Consider the following 20,006-nt stretch of genomic DNA (forward strand, 5'->3'; position numbering starts at 1 on the left):
TTACACCTTTCTCCTGTCTACTCTTCGACGACTTGTAAAATTGATGTTTGTGAATCTCGCTAGTTTCGATCTAAAACGATGTATTCCGTTGTTTTGAGCCGGAATGTAAGTTTTCGAGCAGTTCTGAGAGAAAAGCTTTACAGCTTTCTCTCGTTTACTCTCTACGACTTGTAAAACCAAGGTGCGTAAATCTCGCTAGTTTCGATCAAAAACGATGTATAACGTTGTTTTGAGGCGGAATACAAGTTCTCGCGCAGTTCTGAGAGAAAAACTTTACAGCTTTCTCTCGTCTACTCTCGACGACTTGTAAAATCGATGTTCGTGAATCTCGCTAGTTTCGATCTAAAACGATGTATCCCGTTGTTTTGAGCCGGAATACAAGTTTTCGCGCAGTTTTGATAGAAAAAGGTTACAGCTCTCTCTCGTCTACTCTTCGACGACTTGTAAAATCAAAGTGCGCCAATCTCGCTAGTTTCGATATAAAACGATGTACCTCGTTGTTTTTAGCCGGAATACAAGTTTTCGCGCAGTTCTGAGGGAAAAGTTTACACCTTTCTCTCGTCTACTCTTCGTCGATGTTCGTGAATCTCGGTAGTTTCGATCTAAAACGATGTATCCCGTTCTTTTGAGCCGGAATACAAGTTTTCGCGCAGTTCTGAGAGAAAAAGTTTACACCTTTCTCTCGTCTACTCTTCGACGGCTTGTAAAATAAAAGTGCGAAAATCATTTCGATCTAAAACGATGTATCCCGTTGATTTGAGCCAGAATACAAGTTTTCGCGCAGTTCTTAGAGAAAAAGTTTACACCTTTCTCTCGTCTACTCTTCGAAGAATTGTTATATCGAAGTGCGTAAATCTCGCTAGTTTCTATATTAAACGATTTATCCCGTTGTTTTGAGCCGGAATACAAGTTTTCGCGCAGACCTGAGAGAAAAAGTTTACACCTTTCTCTCGTCTACTCTCGACGACTTGTAAAATCGAAGTGCGAAAATCTCGCTAGTTTCGATCTAAAACGATGTATCCCGTTGTTTTGAGCCGGAATACAAGTTTTCGCTCAGTTCTGAGAGAAAACGTTTACGGCTCTCTCTCGTCTACTCTTCAACGACTTGTAAAATCTAAGTGCGTAAATCTCGCTAGTTTCGATCTAAAACAATGTACCCCGTTGTTTTTAGCCGGAATACAAGTTTTCGCGCAGTTCTTAGAGAAAAAGTTTACACCTTTCTCTCGTCTACTCTTCGAAGACTTGTAATATCGAAGTGCGTAAATCTCGCTAGTTTCTATCTAAAACGATTTATCCCGTTGTTTTGAGCCGGAATACAAGTTTTCGCGCAGTTCTGAGAGAAAACGTTTACGGCTCTCTCTCGTCTACTCTTCAACGACTTGTAAAAATCTAAGTGCGTAAATCTCGCTAGTTTCGATCTAAAACGATGTACCCCCTTGTTTTTAGCCGAAATACAAGTTTTCGCGCAGTTCTCAGGGAAAAGTTTACACCTTTCTCTCGTCTACTCTTCGTCGATGTTCGTGAATCTCGGTAGTTTCGATCTAAAACGATGTATCCCGTTCTTTTGAGCCGGAATACAAGTTTTCGCGCAGTTCTGAGAGAAAAAGTTTACACCTTTCGCTCGTCTACTCTTCGACGACTTGTAAAATCAAAGTGCAAAAATCATTTCGTTCTAAAAACGATGTATCCCGTTGTTTTGAGCCGGAATATAAGTTTTCGCGCAGTTCTGAGAGAAAAACTTTACAGCTTTCTCTCGTTTACTCTCTTCGACTTGTAAAACCAAGGTGCGTAAATCTCGCTAGTTTCGATATAAAACGATGTACCTCGTTGTTTTTAGCCGGAATACAAGTTTTCGCGCAGTCCTGAGAGAAAAACTTTACAGCTTTCTCTCGTCTACTCTCGACGACTTGTAAAATCGATGTTCGTGAATCTCGCTAGTTTCGATCTAAAACGATGTATCCCGTTGTTTTGAGCCGGAATACAAGTTTTCGCGCAGTTTTGATAGAAAAAGGTTACAGCTCTCTCTCGTCTACTCTTCGACGACATGTAAAATCAAAGTGCGCAAATCTCGCTAGTTTCGATATAAAACGATGTACCTCGTTGTTTTTAGCCGGAATACAAGTTTTCGCGCAGTCCTGAGAGAAAACGTTTACACCTTTCTCTCGTCTACTCTTCGACGACATGTAAAATCGATGTTCGTGAATCTCCCTAGTTTCGATCTAAAACGATGTATCCCGTTGTTTTGAGCCGGATTACAAGTTTTCGCGCAGTTCTGAGAGAAAAAGTTCACAGCTCTCTCTCGCCTACTCTTCGACGACTCGCAAAATCGAAATGCGTACATCTCGCTAGTTTCGATCTAAAACGAGGTATCCCATTGTTTTGAGCCGGAATACAACTTTTCGCGCAGTTCTGAGAGAAAAAGTTTACACCTTTCTCTTGTCTACTCTTCGACGACTTGTAAACTCAAATTGCGAAAATCTCACTAGTTTCGATTTAAAACGATGTATCCCGTTGTTTTGAGCCGGAATACAAGTTTTCGCGCAGTTCTGAGAGAAAATGTTTACACCTTTCTCTCGTCTACTCTTCGACGACTTGTAAAATTGATGTTCGTGAATCTCGCTAGATTCGATCTAAAACGATGTATCCCGTTGTTTTGAGCCGGAATGCAAGTTTTCGCGCAGTTCTGAGAAAAAGTTTACACCTTTCTCTCGTCTACTTTTCGACGACTTGAAAAATCGATGTTCGTGAATCTCGCTAGTTTCGATCTAAAACGATGTATCTCGTTGTTTTGAGCCGGAATACAAGTTTTCGCGCAGTTTTGAGAGAAAAAGGTTACAGCTCTCTCTCGTCTACTCTTCGACGACTTGTAAAATCAAAGTGCGTAAATCTCGCTAGTTTCGATCTAAAACGATGCACCTCGTTGTTTTTAGCCGGAATACAAGTTTTCGCGCAGCTCTGAGAGAAAAACTTTACAGCTTTCTCTCGTTTACTCTCTTCGACTTGTAAAATCTAAGTGCGTAAATCTTGTTCGTTTCACTCAAAAACGATGTATCCCGTTGTTTTGAGCCGGATTACAAGTTTTCGCGCAGTTCTGAGAGAAAAAGTTCACAGCTCTCTCTCGCCTACTCTTCGACGACTTGCAAAATCGAAATGCGTACATCTCGGTAGTTTCGATCTAAAACGATGTATCCCTTTGTTTTGAGCCGGAATACAACTTTTCGCGCAGTTCTGAGAGAAAAAGTTTACACCTTTCTCTTGTCTACTCTTCGACGACTTGTAAACTCAAATTGCGAAATTCTCACTAGTTTCGATCTAAAACGATGTATACCGTTGTTTTGAGCCGGAATATAAGTTTTCGCGCAGTTCTGAGAAAAATTTTACACCTCTCTCGTCTACTCTTCGTCGACTTGTAATGTCGATGTTCGTGAATCTTGGTAGTTTCGATCTAAAACGATGTATCCCGTTGTTTTGAGCCGGAATACAAGTTTTCGCGCAGTTCTGAGAGAAAAAGTTTACACCTTTCTCTCGTCTACTCTTCGACGGCTTGTAAAATAAAAGTGCGAAAATCATTTCGATCTAAAACGATGTATCCCGTTGATTTGAGCCAGAATACAAGTTTTCGCGCAGTTCTTAGAGAAAAAGTTTACACCTTTCTCTCGTCTACTCTTCGAAGAATTGTTATATCGAAGTGCGTAAATCTCGCTAGTTTCTATATTAAACGATTTATCCCGTTGTTTTGAGCCGGAATACAAGTTTTCGCGCAGTCCTGAGAGAAAAAGTTTACACCTTTCTCTCGTCTACTCTCGACGACTTGTAAAATCGAAGTGCGAAAATCTCGCTAGTTTCGATCTAAAACGATGTATCCCGTTGTTTTGAGCCGGAATACAAGTTTTCGCGCAGTTCTGAGAGAAAACGTTTACAGCTCTCTCTCGTCTACTCTTCAACGACTTGTAAAATCTAAGTGCGTAAATCTCGCTAGTTTCGATCTAAAACAATGTACCCCGTTGTTTTTAGCCGGAATACAAGTTTTCGCGCAGTTCTTAGAGAAAAAAGTTTACACCTTTCTCTCGTCTACTCTTCGACGACTTGTAAAACCGATGTTCGTGAATCTCGCTAGTTTCGATCTAAAACGATGTATCCCGTTCTTTTGAGCCGGAATACAAGTTTTCGCGCAGTTCTGAGAGAAAAAGTTTACACCTTTCTCTCGTCTACTCTTCGACGACTTGTAAAATCAAAGTGCGAAAATCATTTCGTTCTAAAACGATGTATCCCGTTGTTTTGAGCCGGAATACAAGTTTTCGCGCAGTTCTGAGAGAAAAAGTTTACACCTTTCTCTCGTCTACTCTCGACGACTTGTAAAATCAAAGTGCGTAAATCTCGCTAGTTTCGATCTAAAACGATGCACCTCGTTGTTTTTAGCCGGAATACAAGTTTTCGCGCAGCTCTGAGAGAAAAACTTTACAGCTTTCTCTCGTTTACTCTCTTCGACTTGTAAAATCTAAGTGCGTAAATCTTGTTCGTTTCACTCAAAAACGATGTATCCCGTTGTTTTGAGCCGGATTACAAGTTTTCGCGCAGTTCTGAGAGAAAAAGTTCACAGCTCTCTCTCGCCTACTCTTCGACGACTTGCAAAATCGAAATGCGTACATCTCGGTAGTTTCGATCTAAAACGATGTATCCCTTTGTTTTGAGCCGGAATACAACTTTTCGCGCAGTTCTGAGAGAAAAAGTTTACACCTTTCTCTTGTCTACTCTTCGACGACTTGTAAACTCAAATTGCGAAATTCTCACTAGTTTCGATCTAAAACGATGTATACCGTTGTTTTGAGCCGGAATATAAGTTTTCGCGCAGTTCTGAGAAAAAGTTTACACCTCTCTCGTCTACTCTTCGTCGACTTGTAATGTCGATGTTCGTGAATCTTGGTAGTTTCGATCTAAAACGATGTATCCCGTTGTTTTGAGCCGGAATACAAGTTTTCGCGCAGTTCTGAGAGAAAAAGTTTACACCTTTCTCTCGTCTACTCTTCGACGGCTTGTAAAATAAAAGTGCGAAAATCATTTCGATCTAAAACGATGTATCCCGTTGATTTGAGCCAGAATACAAGTTTTCGCGCAGTTCTTAGAGAAAAAGTTTACACCTTTCTCTCGTCTACTCTTCGAAGAATTGTTATATCGAAGTGCGTAAATCTCGCTAGTTTCTATATTAAACGATTTATCCCGTTGTTTTGAGCCGGAATACAAGTTTTCGCGCAGTCCTGAGAGAAAAAGTTTACACCTTTCTCTCGTCTACTCTCGACGACTTGTAAAATCGAAGTGCGAAAATCTCGCTAGTTTCGATCTAAAACGATGTATCCCGTTGTTTTGAGCCGGAATACAAGTTTTCGCGCAGTTCTGAGAGAAAACGTTTACAGCTCTCTCTCGTCTACTCTTCAACGACTTGTAAAATCTAAGTGCGTAAATCTCGCTAGTTTCGATCTAAAACAATGTACCCCGTTGTTTTTAGCCGGAATACAAGTTTTCGCGCAGTTCTTAGAGAAAAAAGTTTACACCTTTCTCTCGTCTACTCTTCGACGAATTGTAATATCGAAGTGCGTAAATCTCGCTAGTTTCTATCTAAAACGATTTATCCCGTTGTTTTGAGCCGGAATACAAGTTTTCGCGCAGTTCTCAGAGAAAAAGTTTACACCTTTCTCTTGTCTAGATTTCGACGACTTGTAAAATCGATGTTCGCGAATCTCGCTAGTTTCGATCTAAAACGATATATCCCGTTGTTTTGCGCCGGAATACAAGTTTTCGCGCAGTTATGAGAGAAAAAGCTTACAGCTCTCGTCTACTCTTCGACGACTTGTAAAACCGAAGTGCGTAAATATCGCTAGTTTCGATCTAAAACGATGTATCCCGTTTTTTGATCCGAATACAAGTTTTCGCGCAGTTCTGAGAGAAAAAGTTTACACCTTTCTCCTGTCTACTCTTCGACGACTTGTAAAATTGATGTTCGTGAATCTCGCTAGTTTCGATCTAAAACGATGTATCCCGTTGTTTTGAGCCTGAATACAAGTTTTCGCGCAGTTTTGATAGAAAAAGGTTACAGCTCTCTCTCGTCTACTCTTCGACGACTTGTAAAATCAAAGTGCGCAAATCTCGCTAGTTTCGATATAAAACGATGTACCTCGTTGTTTTTAGCCGGAATACAAGTTTTCGGGCAGTTCTGAGGGAAAAAGTTTACACCTTTTTTTCGTCTACTCTTCGAAGACTTGTAAAATCGGTGTTCGTGAATTTTGCTTGTTTCGATCTAGAACGATGTATCCCGTTGTTTTGAGCCGGAATACAAGTTTTCGCGCAGTCCTGAGAGAAAAAGTTTACACCTTTCTCTCGTCTACTCTTCGACGACATGTAAAATCGATGTTCGTGAATCTCCCTAGTTTCGATCTAAAACGATGTATCCCGTTGTTTTGAGCCGGATTACAAGTTTTCGCGCAGTTCTGAGAGAAAAAGTTCACAGCTCTCTCTCGCCTACTCTTCGACGACTTGCAAAATCGAAATGCGTACATCTCGCTAGTTTCGATCTAAAACGAGGTATCCCATTGTTTTGAGCCGGAATACAACTTTTCGCGCAGTTCTGAGAGAAAAAGTTTACACCTTTCTCTTGTCTACTCTTCGACGACTTGTAAACTCAAATTGCGAAAATCTCACTAGTTTCGATTTAAAACGATGTATCCCGTTGTTTTGAGCCGGAATACAAGTTTTCGCGCAGTTCTGAGAGAAATTTTTACACCTTTCTCTCGTCTACTCTTCGACGACTTGTAAAATTGATGTTCGTGAATCTCGCTAGATTCGATCTAAAACGATGTATCCCGTTGTTTTGAGCCGGAATCCCAAGTTTTTGCGCAGTTCTGAGAAAAAGTTTACACCTCTCTCGTCTACTCTTCGTCGACTTGTAATGTCGATGTTCGTGAATCTTGGTAGTTTCGATCTAAAACGATGTATCCCGTTGTTTTGAGCCGGAATACAAGTTTTCGCGCAGTTCTGAGAGAAAAAGTTTACACCTTTCTCTCGTCTACTCTCGACGACTTGTAAAACCGATGTTCGTGAATCTCGCTAGTTTCGATCTAAAACGATGTATCCCGTTCTTTTGAGCCGGAATACAAGTTTTCGCGCAGTTCTTAGAGAAAAAGTTTACACCTTTCTCTCGTCTACTCTTCGACGAATTGTAATATCGAAGTGCGTAAATCTCGCTAGTTTCTATCTAAAACGATTGATCCCGTTGTTTTGAGCCGGAATACAAGTTTTCGCGCAGTTCTGAGAGAAAAACTTTACAGCTTTCTCTCGTTTACTCTCTTCGACTTGTAAAATCTAAGTGCGTAAATCTTGTTCGTTTCACTCAAAAACGATGTATCCCGTTGTTTTGAGCCGGAATACAAGTTTTCCCGCAGTTTTGAGGGAAAAATTTACAGTTGTCTCTCGTCTACTCTTCGACGACTTGTAAAATCGATGTTCGTGAATCTCGCTAGTTTCGATCTAAAACGACGTATCCCGTTGTTTTGAGCCGGATTACAAGTTTTCGCGCAGTTCTGAGAGAAAAAGTTCACAGCTCTCTCTCGCCTACTCTTCGACGACTTGCAAAATCGAAATGCGTACATCTCGGTAGTTTCGATCTAAAACGATGTATCCCTTTGTTTTGAGCCGGAATACAAGTTTTCGCGCAGTTCTGAGAGAAATTTTTACACCTTTCTCTCGTCTACTCTTCGACGACTTGTAAAATTGATGTTCGTGAATCTCGCTAGATTCGATCTAAAACGATGTATCCCGTTGTTTTGAGCCGGAATCCCAAGTTTTTGCGCAGTTCTGAGAAAAAGTTTACACCTCTCTCGTCTACTCTTCGTCGACTTGTAATGTCGATGTTCGTGAATCTTGGTAGTTTCGATCTAAAACGATGTATCCCGTTGTTTTGAGCCGGAATACAAGTTTTCGCGCAGTTCTGAGAGAAAAAGTTTACACCTTTCTCTCGTCTACTCTCGACGACTTGTAAAACCGATGTTCGTGAATCTCGCTAGTTTCGATCTAAAACGATGTATCCCGTTGTTTTGAGCCGGAATACAAGTTTTCGCGCAGTTTTGATAGAAAAAGGTTACAGCTCTCTCTCGTCTACTCTTCGACGACTTGTAAAATCAAAGTGCGCAAATCTCGCTAGTTTCGATATAAAACGATGTACCTCGTTGTTTTTAGCCGGAATACAAGTTTTCGGGCAGTTCTGAGGGAAAAAGTTTACACCTTTTTTTCGTCTACTCTTCGAAGACTTGTAAAATCGGTGTTCGTGAATTTTGCTTGTTTCGATCTAGAACGATGTATCCCGTTGTTTTGAGCCGGAATACAAGTTTTCGCGCAGTCCTGAGAGAAAAAGTTTACACCTTTCTCTCGTCTACTCTTCGACGACATGTAAAATCGATGTTCGTGAATCTCCCTAGTTTCGATCTAAAACGATGTATCCCGTTGTTTTGAGCCGGATTACAAGTTTTCGCGCAGTTCTGAGAGAAAAAGTTCACAGCTCTCTCTCGCCTACTCTTCGACGACTTGCAAAATCGAAATGCGTACATCTCGCTAGTTTCGATCTAAAACGAGGTATCCCATTGTTTTGAGCCGGAATACAACTTTTCGCGCAGTTCTGAGAGAAAAAGTTTACACCTTTCTCTTGTCTACTCTTCGACGACTTGTAAACTCAAATTGCGAAAATCTCACTAGTTTCGATTTAAAACGATGTATCCCGTTGTTTTGAGCCGGAATACAAGTTTTCGCGCAGTTCTGAGAGAAATTTTTACACCTTTCTCTCGTCTACTCTTCGACGACTTGTAAAATTGATGTTCGTGAATCTCGCTAGATTCGATCTAAAACGATGTATCCCGTTGTTTTGAGCCGGAATCCCAAGTTTTTGCGCAGTTCTGAGAAAAAGTTTACACCTCTCTCGTCTACTCTTCGTCGACTTGTAATGTCGATGTTCGTGAATCTTGGTAGTTTCGATCTAAAACGATGTATCCCGTTGTTTTGAGCCGGAATACAAGTTTTCGCGCAGTTCTGAGAGAAAAAGTTTACACCTTTCTCTCGTCTACTCTCGACGACTTGTAAAACCGATGTTCGTGAATCTCGCTAGTTTCGATCTAAAACGATGTATCCCGTTCTTTTGAGCCGGAATACAAGTTTTCGCGCAGTTCTTAGAGAAAAAGTTTACACCTTTCTCTCGTCTACTCTTCGACGAATTGTAATATCGAAGTGCGTAAATCTCGCTAGTTTCTATCTAAAACGATTGATCCCGTTGTTTTGAGCCGGAATACAAGTTTTCGCGCAGTTCTGAGAGAAAAACTTTACAGCTTTCTCTCGTTTACTCTCTTCGACTTGTAAAATCTAAGTGCGTAAATCTTGTTCGTTTCACTCAAAAACGATGTATCCCGTTGTTTTGAGCCGGAATACAAGTTTTCCCGCAGTTTTGAGGGAAAAATTTACAGTTGTCTCTCGTCTACTCTTCGACGACTTGTAAAATCGATGTTCGTGAATCTCGCTAGTTTCGATCTAAAACGACGTATCCCGTTGTTTTGAGCCGGATTACAAGTTTTCGCGCAGTTCTGAGAGAAAAAGTTCACAGCTCTCTCTCGCCTACTCTTCGACGACTTGCAAAATCGAAATGCGTACATCTCGGTAGTTTCGATCTAAAACGATGTATCCCTTTGTTTTGAGCCGGAATACAACTTTTCGCGCAGTTCTGAGAGAAAAAGTTTACACCTTTCTCTTGTCTACTCTTCGACGACTTGTAAACTCAAATTGCGAAATTCTCACTAGTTTCGATCTAAAACGATGTATAACGTTGTTTTGAGCCGGAATATAAGTTTTCGCGCAGTTCTGAGAAAAAGTTTACACCTCTCTCGTCTACTCTTCGTTGACTTGTAATGTCGATGTTCGTGAATCTTGGTAGTTTCGATCTAAAACGATGTATCCCGTTGTTTTGAGCCGGAATACAAGTTTTCGCGCAGTTCTGAGAGAAAAAGTTTACACCTTTCTCTCGTCTACTCTTCGACGGCTTGTAAAATAAAAGTGCGCAAATCATTTCGATCTAAAACGATGTATCCCGTTGATTTGAGCCAGAATACAAGTTTTCGCGCAGTTCTTAGAGAAAAAGTTTACACCTTTCTCTCGTCTACTCTTCGAAGAATTGTTATATCGAAGTGCGTAAATCTCGCTAGTTTCTATATTAAACGATTTATCCCGTTGTTTTGAGCCGGAATACAAGTTTTCGCGCAGTCCTGAGAGAAAAAGTTTACACCTTTCTCTCGTCTACTCTCGACGACTTGTAAAATCGAAGTGCGAAAATCTCGCTAGTTTTGATCTAAAACGATATATCCCGTTGTTTTGAGCCGGAATACAAGTTTTCGCGCAGTTCTGAGAGAAAACGTTTACAGCTCTCTCATCTACTCTTCAACGACTTGTAAAATCTAAGTGCGTAAATCTCGCTAGTTTCGATCTAAAACAATGTACCCCGTTGTTTTCAGCCGGAATACAAGTTTTCGCGCAGTTCTTAGAGAAAAAAGTTTACACCTTTCTCTCGTCTACTCTTCGACGAATTGTAATATCGAAGTGCGTAAATCTCGCTAGTTTCTATCTAAAACGATTTATCCCGTTGTTTTGAGCCGGAATACAAGTTTTCGCGCAGTTCTCAGAGAAAAAGTTTACACCTTTCTCTTGTCTAGATTTCGACGACTTGTAAAATCGATGTTCGCGAATCTCGCTAGTTTCGATCTAAAACGATATATCCCGTTGTTTTGCGCCGGAATACAAGTTTTCGCGCAGTTATGAGAGAAAAAGTTTACAGCTCTCGTCTACTCTTCGACGACTTGTAAAACCGAAGTGCGTTAATATCGCTAGTTTCGATCTAAAACGATGTATCCCGTTTTTTGAGCCGAATACAAGTTTTCGCGCAGTTCTGAGAGAAAAAGTTTACACCTTTCTCCTGTCTACTCTTCGACGACTTGTAAAATTGATGTTCGTGAATCTCGCTAGTTTCGATCTAAAACGATGTATCCCGTTGTTGTGAGCCGGAATACAAGTTTTCGCGCAGTTTTGATAGAAAAAGGTTACAGCTCTCTCTCGTCTACTCTTCGACGACTTGTAAAATCAAAGTGCGCAAATCTCGCTAGTTTCGATATAAAACGATGTACCTCGTTGTTTTTAGCCGGAATACAAGTTTTCGCGCAGTTCTGAGGGAAAAAGTTTACACCTTTTTCTCGTCTACTCTTCGAAGACTTGTAAAATCGGTGTTCGTGAATTTTGCTTGTTTCGATCTAGAACGATGTATCCCGTTGTTTTGAGCCGGAATACAAGTTTTCGCGCAGTCCTGAGAGAAAAAGTTTACACCTTTCTCTCTTCTACTCTTCGACGACATGTAAAATCGATGTTCGTGAATCTCCCTAGTTTCGATCTAAAACGATGTATCCCGTTGTTTTGAGCCGGATTACAAGTTTCGCGCAGTTCTGAGAGAAAAAGTTCACAGCTCTCTCTCGCCTACTCTTCGACGACTCGCAAAATCGAAATGCGTACATCTCGCTAGTTTCGATCTAAAACGAGGTATCCCATTGTTTTGAGCCGGAATACAACTTTTCGCGCAGTTCTGAGAGAAAAAGTTTACACCTTTCTCTTGTCTACTCTTCGACGACTTGTAAACTCAAATTGCGAAAATCTCACTAGTTTCGATTTAAAACGATGTATCCCGTTGTTTTGAGCCGGAATACAAGTTTTCGCGCAGTTCTGAGAGAAAATGTTTACACCTTTCTCTCGTCTACTCTTCGACGACTTGTAAAATTGATGTTCGTGAATCTCGCTAGATTCGATCTAAAACGATGTATCCCGTTGTTTTGAGCCGGAATGCAAGTTTTCGCGCAGTTCTGAGAAAAAGTTTACACCTTTCTCTCGTCTACTTTTCGACGACTTGTAAAATCGATGTTCGTGAATCTCGCTAGTTTCGATCTAAAACGATGTATCCCGTTGTTTTGAGCCGGAATACAAGTTTTCGCGCAGTTTTGAGAGAAAAAGGTTACAGCTCTCTCTCGTCTACTCTTCGACGACTTGTAAAATCAAAGTGCGTAAATCTCGCTAGTTTCGATCTAAAACGATGCACCTCGTTGTTTTTAGCCGGAATACAAGTTTTCGCGCAGTTCTGAGAGAAAAACTTTACAGCTTTCTCTCGTTTACTCTCTTCGACTTGTAAAATCTAAGTGCGTAAATCTTGTTCGTTTCACTCAAAAACGATGTATCCCGTTGTTTTGAGCCGGATTACAAGTTTTCGCGCAGTTCTGAGAGAAAAAGTTCACAGCTCTCTCTCGCCTACTCTTCGACGACTTGCAAAATCGAAATGCGTACATCTCGGTAGTTTCGATCTAAAACGATGTATCCCTTTGTTTTGAGCCGGAATACAACTTTTCGCGCAGTTCTGAGAGAAAAAGTTTACACCTTTCTCTTGTCTACTCTTCGACGACTTGTAAACTCAAATTGCGAAATTCTCACTAGTTTCGATCTAAAACGATGTATACCGTTGTTTTGAGCCGGAATATAAGTTTTCGCGCAGTTCTGAGAAAAAGTTTACACCTCTCGCGTCTACTCTTCGTCGACTTGTAATGTCGATGTTCGTGAATCTTGGTAGTTTCGATCTAAAACGATGTATCCCGTTGTTTTGAGCCGGAATACAAGTTTTCGCGCAGTTCTGAGAGAAAAAGTTTACACCTTTCTCTCGTCTACTCTTCGACGGCTTGTAAAATAAAAGTGCGAAAATCATTTCGATCTAAAACGATGTATCCCGTTGATTTGAGCCAGAATACAAGTTTTCGCGCAGTTCTTAGAGAAAAAGTTTACACCTTTCTCTCGTCTACTCTTCGAAGAATTGTTATATCGAAGTGCGTAAATCTCGCTAGTTTCTATATTAAACGATTTATCCGTTGTTTTGAGCCGGAATACAAGTTTTCGCGCAGTCCTGAGAGAAAAAGTTTACACCTTTCTCTCGTCTACTCTCGACGACTTGTAAAATCGAAGTGCGAAAATCTCGCTAGTTTCGATCGAAAACGATGTATCCCGTTGTTTTGAGCCGGAATACAAGTTTTCGCGCAGTTCTGAGAGAAAACGTTTACAGCTCTCTCTCGTCTACTCTTCAACGACTTGTAAAATCTAAGTGCGTAAATCTCGCTAGTTTCGATCTAAAACATTGTACCCCGTTGTTTTTAGCCGGAATACAAGTTTTCGCGCAGTTCTTAGAGAAAAAAGTTTACACCTTTCTCTCGTCTACTCTTCGACGAATTGTAATATCGAAGTGCGTAAATCTCGCTGGTTTCTATCTAAAACGATTTATCCCGTTGTTTTGAGCCGGAATACAAGTTTTCGCGCAGTTCTCAGAGAAAAAGTTTACACCTTTCTCTTGTCTAGATTTCGACGACTTGTAAAATCGATGTTCGCGAATCTCGCTAGTTTCGATCTAAAACGATATATCCCGTTGTTTTGCGCCGGAATACAAGTTTTCGCGCAGTTCTGAGAAAAAGTTTACACCTTTCTCTCGTCTACTCTTCGACGACATGTAAAATCGATGTTCGTGAATCTCCCTAGTTTCGATCTAAAACGATGTATCCCGTTGTTTTGAGCCGGATTGCAAGTTTTCGCGCAGTTCTGAGAGAAAAAGTTCACAGCTCTCTCTCGCCTACTCTTCGACGACTTGCAAAATCGAAATGCGTACATCTCGCTAGTTTCGATCTAAAACGAGGTATCCCATTGTTTTGAGCCGGAATACAACTTTTCGCGCAGTTCTGAGAGAAAAAGTTTACACCTTTCTCTTGTCTACTCTTCGACGACTTGTAAACTCAAATTGCGAAAATCTCACTAGTTTCGATTTAAAACGATGTATCCCGTTGTTTTGAGCCGGAATACAAGTTTTCGCGCAGTTCTGAGAGAAATGTTTACACCTTTCTCTCGTCTACTCTTCGACGACTTGTAAAATTGATGTTCGTGAATCTCGCTAGATTAGATCTAAAACGATGTATCCCGTTGTTTTGAGCCGGAATCCCAAGTTTTCGCGCAGTTCTGAGAAAAAGTTTACACTTCTCTCGTCTACTCTTCGTCGACATGTAATATCGATGTTCGTGAATCTTGGTAGTTTCGATCTAAAACGATGTATCCCGTTGTTTTGAGCCGGAATACAAGTTTTCGCGCAGTTCTGAGAGAAAACGTTTACACCTTTCTCTCCTCTACTCTCGACGACTTGTAAAACCGCAGTGCGAAAATCTCGCTAGTTTTTATGTAAAACGATGTATCCCTTTGTTTTGAGCCGGAATGCAAGTTTTCGCGCAGTTCTGAGAAAAAGTTTACACCTTTCTCTCGTCTACTTTTCGACGACTTGTAAAATCGATGTTCGTGAATCTCGCTAGTTTCGATCTAAAACGATGTATCCCGTTGTTTTGAGCCGGAATACAAGTTTTCGCGCAGTTTTGAGAGAAAAAGGTTACAGCTCTCTCTCGTCTACTCTTCGACGACTTGTAAAATCAAAGTGCGTAAATCTCGCTAGTTTCGATCTAAAACGATGCACCTCGTTGTTTTTAGCCGGAATACAAGTTTTCGCGCAGTTCTGAGAGAAAAACTTTACAGCTTTCTCTCGTTTACTCTCTTCGACTTGTAAAATCTAAGTGCGTAAATCTTGTTCGTTTCACTCAAAAACGATGTATCCCGTTGTTTTGAGCCGGAATATAAGTTTTCCCGCAGTTTTGAGGGAAAAATTTACAGTTGTCTCTCGTCTACTCTTCGACGACTTGTAAAATCGATGTTCGTGAATCTCGCTAGTTTCGATCTAAAACGACGTATCCCGTTGTTTTGAGCCGCATTACAAGTTTTCGCGCAGTTCTGAGAGAAAAAGTTCACAGCTCTCTCTCGCCTACTCTTCGACGACTTGCAAAATCGAAATGCGTACATCTCAATAGTTTCGATCTAAAACGATGTATCCCTTTGTTTTGAGCCGGAATACAACTTTTCACGCAGTTCTGAGAGAAAAAGTTTACACCTTTCTCTTGTCTACTCTTCGACGACTTGTAAACTCAAATTGCGAAATTCTCACTAGTTTCGATCTAAAACGATGTATACCGTTGTTTTGAGCCGGAATACAAGTTTTCGCGCAGTTCTGAGAAAAAGTTTACACCTCTCTCGTCTACTCTTCGTCGACTTGTAATGTCGATGTTCGTGAATCTTGGTAGTTTCGATCTAAAACGATGTATCCCGTTGTTTTGAGCCGGAATACAAGTTTTCGCGCAGTTCTGAGAGAAAAAGTTTACACCTTTCTCTCGTCTACTCTTCGACGGCTTGTAAAATAAAAGTGCGAAAATCATTTCGATCTAAAACGATGTATCCCGTTGATTTGAGCCAGAATACAAGTTTTCGCGCAGTTCTTAGAGAAAAAGTTTACACCTTTCTCTTGTCTACTCTTCGAAGAATTGTTATATCGAAGTGCGTAAATCTCGCTAGTTTCTATATTAAACGATTTATCCCGTTGTTTTGAGCCGGAATACAAGTTTTCGCGCAGTCCTGAGAGAAAAAGTTTACACCTTTCTCTCGTCTACTCTCGACGACTTGTAAAATCGAAGTGCGAAAATCTCGCTAGTTTCGATCTAAAACGATGTATCCCGTTGTTTTGAGCCGGAATACAAGTTTTCGCGCAGTTCTGAGAGAAAACGTTTACAGCTCTCTCTCGTCTACTCTTCAACGACTTGTAATATCGAAGTGCGTAAATCTCGCTAGTTTCTATCTAAAACGATTTATCCCGTTGTTTTGAGCCGGAATACAAGTTTTCGCGCAGTTATGAGAGAAAAAGTTTACAGCTCTCGTCTACTCTTCGACGACTTGTAAAACCGAAGTGCGTAAATATCGCTAGTTTCGATCTAAAACGATGTATCCCGTTTTTTGAGCCGAATACAAGTTTTCGCGCAGTTCTGAGAGAAAAAGTTTACACCTTTCTCCTGTCTACTCTTCGACGACTTGTAAAATTGATGTTCGTGAATCTCGCTAGTTTCGATCTAAAACGATGTATTCCGTTGTTTTGAGCCAGAATGTGAGTTTTCGAGCAGTTCTGAGAGAAAAGCTTTACAGCTTTCTCTCGTTTACTCTCTACGACTTGTAAAACCAAGGTGCGTAAATCTCGCTAGTTTCGATCAAAAACGATGTATAACGTTGTTTTGAGGCGAAATACAAAATTTCGCGCAGTTCTGAGAGAAAAACTTTACAGCTTTCTCTCGTCTACTCTCGACGACTTGTAAAACGGAAGTGCGAAAATCTCGCTAGTTTTTATCTAAAACGATGTATCCCGTTGTTTTGAGCCGGAATGCAAGTTTTCGCGCAGTTCTGAGAAAAAGTTTACACCTTTCTCTCGTCTACTCTTCGACGACTTGTAAAATCGATGTTCGTGAATCTCGCTAGTTTCGATCTAAAACGATGTATCCCGTTGTTTTGAGCCGGAATACAAGTTTTCGCGCAGTTTTGATAGAAAAAGGTTACAGCTCTCTCTCGTCTACTCTTCGACGACTTGTAAAATCAAAGTGCGCAAATCTCGCTAGTTTCGATATAAAACGATGTACCTCGTTGTTTTTAGCCGGAATACAAGTTTTCGCGCAGTTCTGAGGGAAAAAGTTTACACCATTTTCTCGTCTACTCTTCGAAGACTTGTAAAATCGGTGTTCGTGAATTTTGCTTGTTTCGATCTAGAACGATGTATCCCGTTGTTTTGAGCCGGAATACAAGTTTTCGCGCAGTCCTGAGAGAAAAAGTTTACACCTTTCTCTCGTCTACTCTTCGACGACATGTAAAATCGATGTTCGTGAATCTCGCTAGTTTCGATCTAAAACGATGTATTCCGTTGTTTTGAGCCGGATTACAAGTTTTCGCGCAGTTCTGAGAGAAAAAGTTCACAGCTCTCTCTCGCCTACTCTTCGACGACTTGCAAAATCGAAATGCGTACATCTCGCTAGTTTCGATCTAAAACGATGTATCCCATTGTTTTGAGCCGGAATACAACTTTTCGCGCAGTTCTGAGAGAAAAAGTTTACACCTTTCTCTTGTCTACTCTTCGACGACTTGTAAACTCAAATTGCGAAAATCTCACTAGTTTCGATCTAAAACGATGTATCTCGTTGTTTTGAGCCGGAATACAAGTTTTCATGCAGTTCTGAGAGAAAATGTTTACACCTTTCTCTCGTCTACTCTTCGACGACTTGTAAAATTGATGTTCGTGAAATCTCGCTAGATTCGATCTAAAACGATGTATCCCGTAGTTTTGAGCCGGAATCCCAAGTTTTCGCGCAGTTCTGAGAAAAAGTTTACACCTCTCTCGTCTACTCTTCGTCGACTTGTAATGTCGATGTTCGTGAATCTTGGTAGTTTCGATCTAAAACGATGTATCCCGTTGTTTTGAGCCGGAATACAAGTTTTCGCGCAGTTCTGAGAGAAAAAGTTTACACCTTTCTCTCGTCTACTCTCGACGACTTGTAAAACCGAAGTGCGAAAATCTCGCTAGTTTTTATCTAAAACGATGGATCCCGTTGTTTTGAGCCGGAATGCAAGTTTTCGCGCAGTTCTGAGAAAAAGTTTACACCTTTCTCTCGTCTACTTTTCGACGACTTGTAAAATCGATGTTCGTGAATCTCGCTAGTTTCGATCTAAAACTATGTATCCCGTTGTTTGAGCCGGAATACAAGTTTTCGCGCAGTTTTGAGAGAAAAAGGTTACAGCTCTCTCTCGTCTACTCTTCGACGACTTGTAAAATCAAAGTGCGTAAATCTCGCTAGTTTCGATCTAAAACAATGTACCTCGTTGTTTTTAGCCGGAATACAAGTTTTCGCGCAGTTCTGAGAGAAAAAGTTTACACCTTTCTCTCGTCTACTCTTCGACGGCTTGTAAAATAAAAGTGCGAAAATCATTTCGATCTAAAACGATGTATCCCGTTGATTTGAGCCAGAATACAAGTTTTCGCGCAGTTCTGAGAGAAAACGTTTACACCTTTTTCTCGTCTACTCTTCGAAGAATTGTTATATCGAAGTGCGTAAATCTTGCTAGTTTCTATATTAAACGATTTATCCCGTTGTTTTGAGCCGGAATACAAGTTTTCGCGCAGTTCTGAGAGAAAACGTTTACGGCTCTCTCTCTCGTCTACTCTTCAACGTCTTGTAAAATCTAAGTGCGTAAATCTCGCTAGTTTCGATCTAAAACGATGTACCCCCTTGTTTTTAGCTGAAATACAAGTTTTCGCGCAGTTCTAAGGGAAAAGTTTACACCTTTCTCTCGTCTACTCTTCGTCGATGTTCGTGAATCTCGGTAGTTTTGATCTAAAACGATGTATCCCATTGTTTGAGCCGGAATACAAGTTTTCGCGCAGTTCTGCGAGAAAAAGTGTACAGCTCTCTCTCGTCTACTCTGCGACGACTTGCAAAATCGAAGTGTGTAAATCTCGCAAGTTTCGATCTAAAACGATGTATCCCGTTCTTTTGAGCCGGAATATAAATTTTCGCGCAGTTCTGAGAGAAAAAGTTTACACCTTTCTGTCGTCTACTCTTCGACGACTTGTAAAATCAAAGTGCGAAAATCATTTCGTTCTAAAACGATGTATCCCGTTGTTTTGAGCCGGAATACAAGTTTTCGCGCAGTTCTTAGAGAAAAAGTTTACACCTTTCTCTCGTCTACTCTTCGACGAATTGTAATATCGAAGTGCGTAAATCTCGCTAGTTTCTATCTAAAACGATTGATCCCGTTGTTTTGAGCCGGAATACAAGTTTTCATGCAGTTCTTTGAGAAAACGTTTACACCTTTCTCTCGTCTACTCTTCCACAACTTGTAAAATCGATGTTCGTGAATCTCGCTAGTTCCGATCTAAAACGACGTATCCCGTTGTTTTGAGCCGGAATATAAGTTTTCGCGCAGTTCTGAGAGAAAAACTTTACAGCTTTCTCTCGTTTACTCTCTTCGACTTGTAAAATCTAAGTGCGTAAATCTTGTTCGTTTCGATCAAAAACGATGTATCCCGTTGTTTTGAGCCGGAATACAAGTTTTCGCGCAGTTCTTAGAGAAAAAGTTTACACCTTTCTCTCGTCTACTCTTCGACGACTTGTAAAATCGAAATGCGTAAATCTCGCTAGTTTCGATCTATAACGATGTATCCCATTGTTTTGAGCCGGAATACAAGTTTTCGCGCAGTTCTCAGAGAAAAAGTTTACACCTTTCTCTCGTCTACTCTTCGACGACATGTAAAATCGATGTTCGTGAATCTCGCTAGTTTCGATCTAAAACGATGTATCCCGTTGTTTTGAGCCGGATTACAAGTTTTCGCGCAGTTCTGAGAGAAAAAGTTCACAGCTCTCTCTCGCCTACTCTTCGACGACTTGCAAAATCGAAATGCGTACATCTCGCTAGTTTCGATCTAAAACGATGTATCCCATTGTTTTGAGCCGGAATACAACTTTTCGCGCAGTTCTGAGAGAAAATGTTTACACCTTTCTCTCGTCTACTCTTCGACGACTTGTAATGTCGATGTTCGTGAATCTTGGTAGTTTCGATCTAAAACGATGTATCCCGTTGTTTTGAGCCGGAATACAAGTTTTCGCGCAGTTCTGAGATATAAGTTTTCGCGCAGTTCTGAGAGAAAAACTTTACAGCTTTCTCTCGTTTACTCTCTTCGACTTGTAAAATCTAAGTGCGTAAATCTTGTTCGTTTCGATCAAAAACGATGTATCCCGTTGTTTTGAGCCGGAATACAAGTTTTCCCGCAGTTTTGAGAGAAAAATTTACAGTTCTCTCTCGTCTACTCTTCCACGACTTGTAAAATCGATGTTCGCGAATCTCGCTAGTTTCGTTCTAAAACGACGTATCCCGTTGTTTTGAGCCGGAATACAAGTTTTCGTGCAGTTCTGAGAGAAAAAGTTTACAGCTCTCTCTCGTCTACTCTTCGACGACTTGTAAAA

Source organism: Amblyomma americanum, chromosome 3 (genome assembly GCF_052857255.1).
Source record: "Amblyomma americanum isolate KBUSLIRL-KWMA chromosome 3, ASM5285725v1, whole genome shotgun sequence".
Taxonomy (NCBI): Eukaryota; Metazoa; Arthropoda; class Arachnida; order Ixodida; family Ixodidae; genus Amblyomma; species Amblyomma americanum.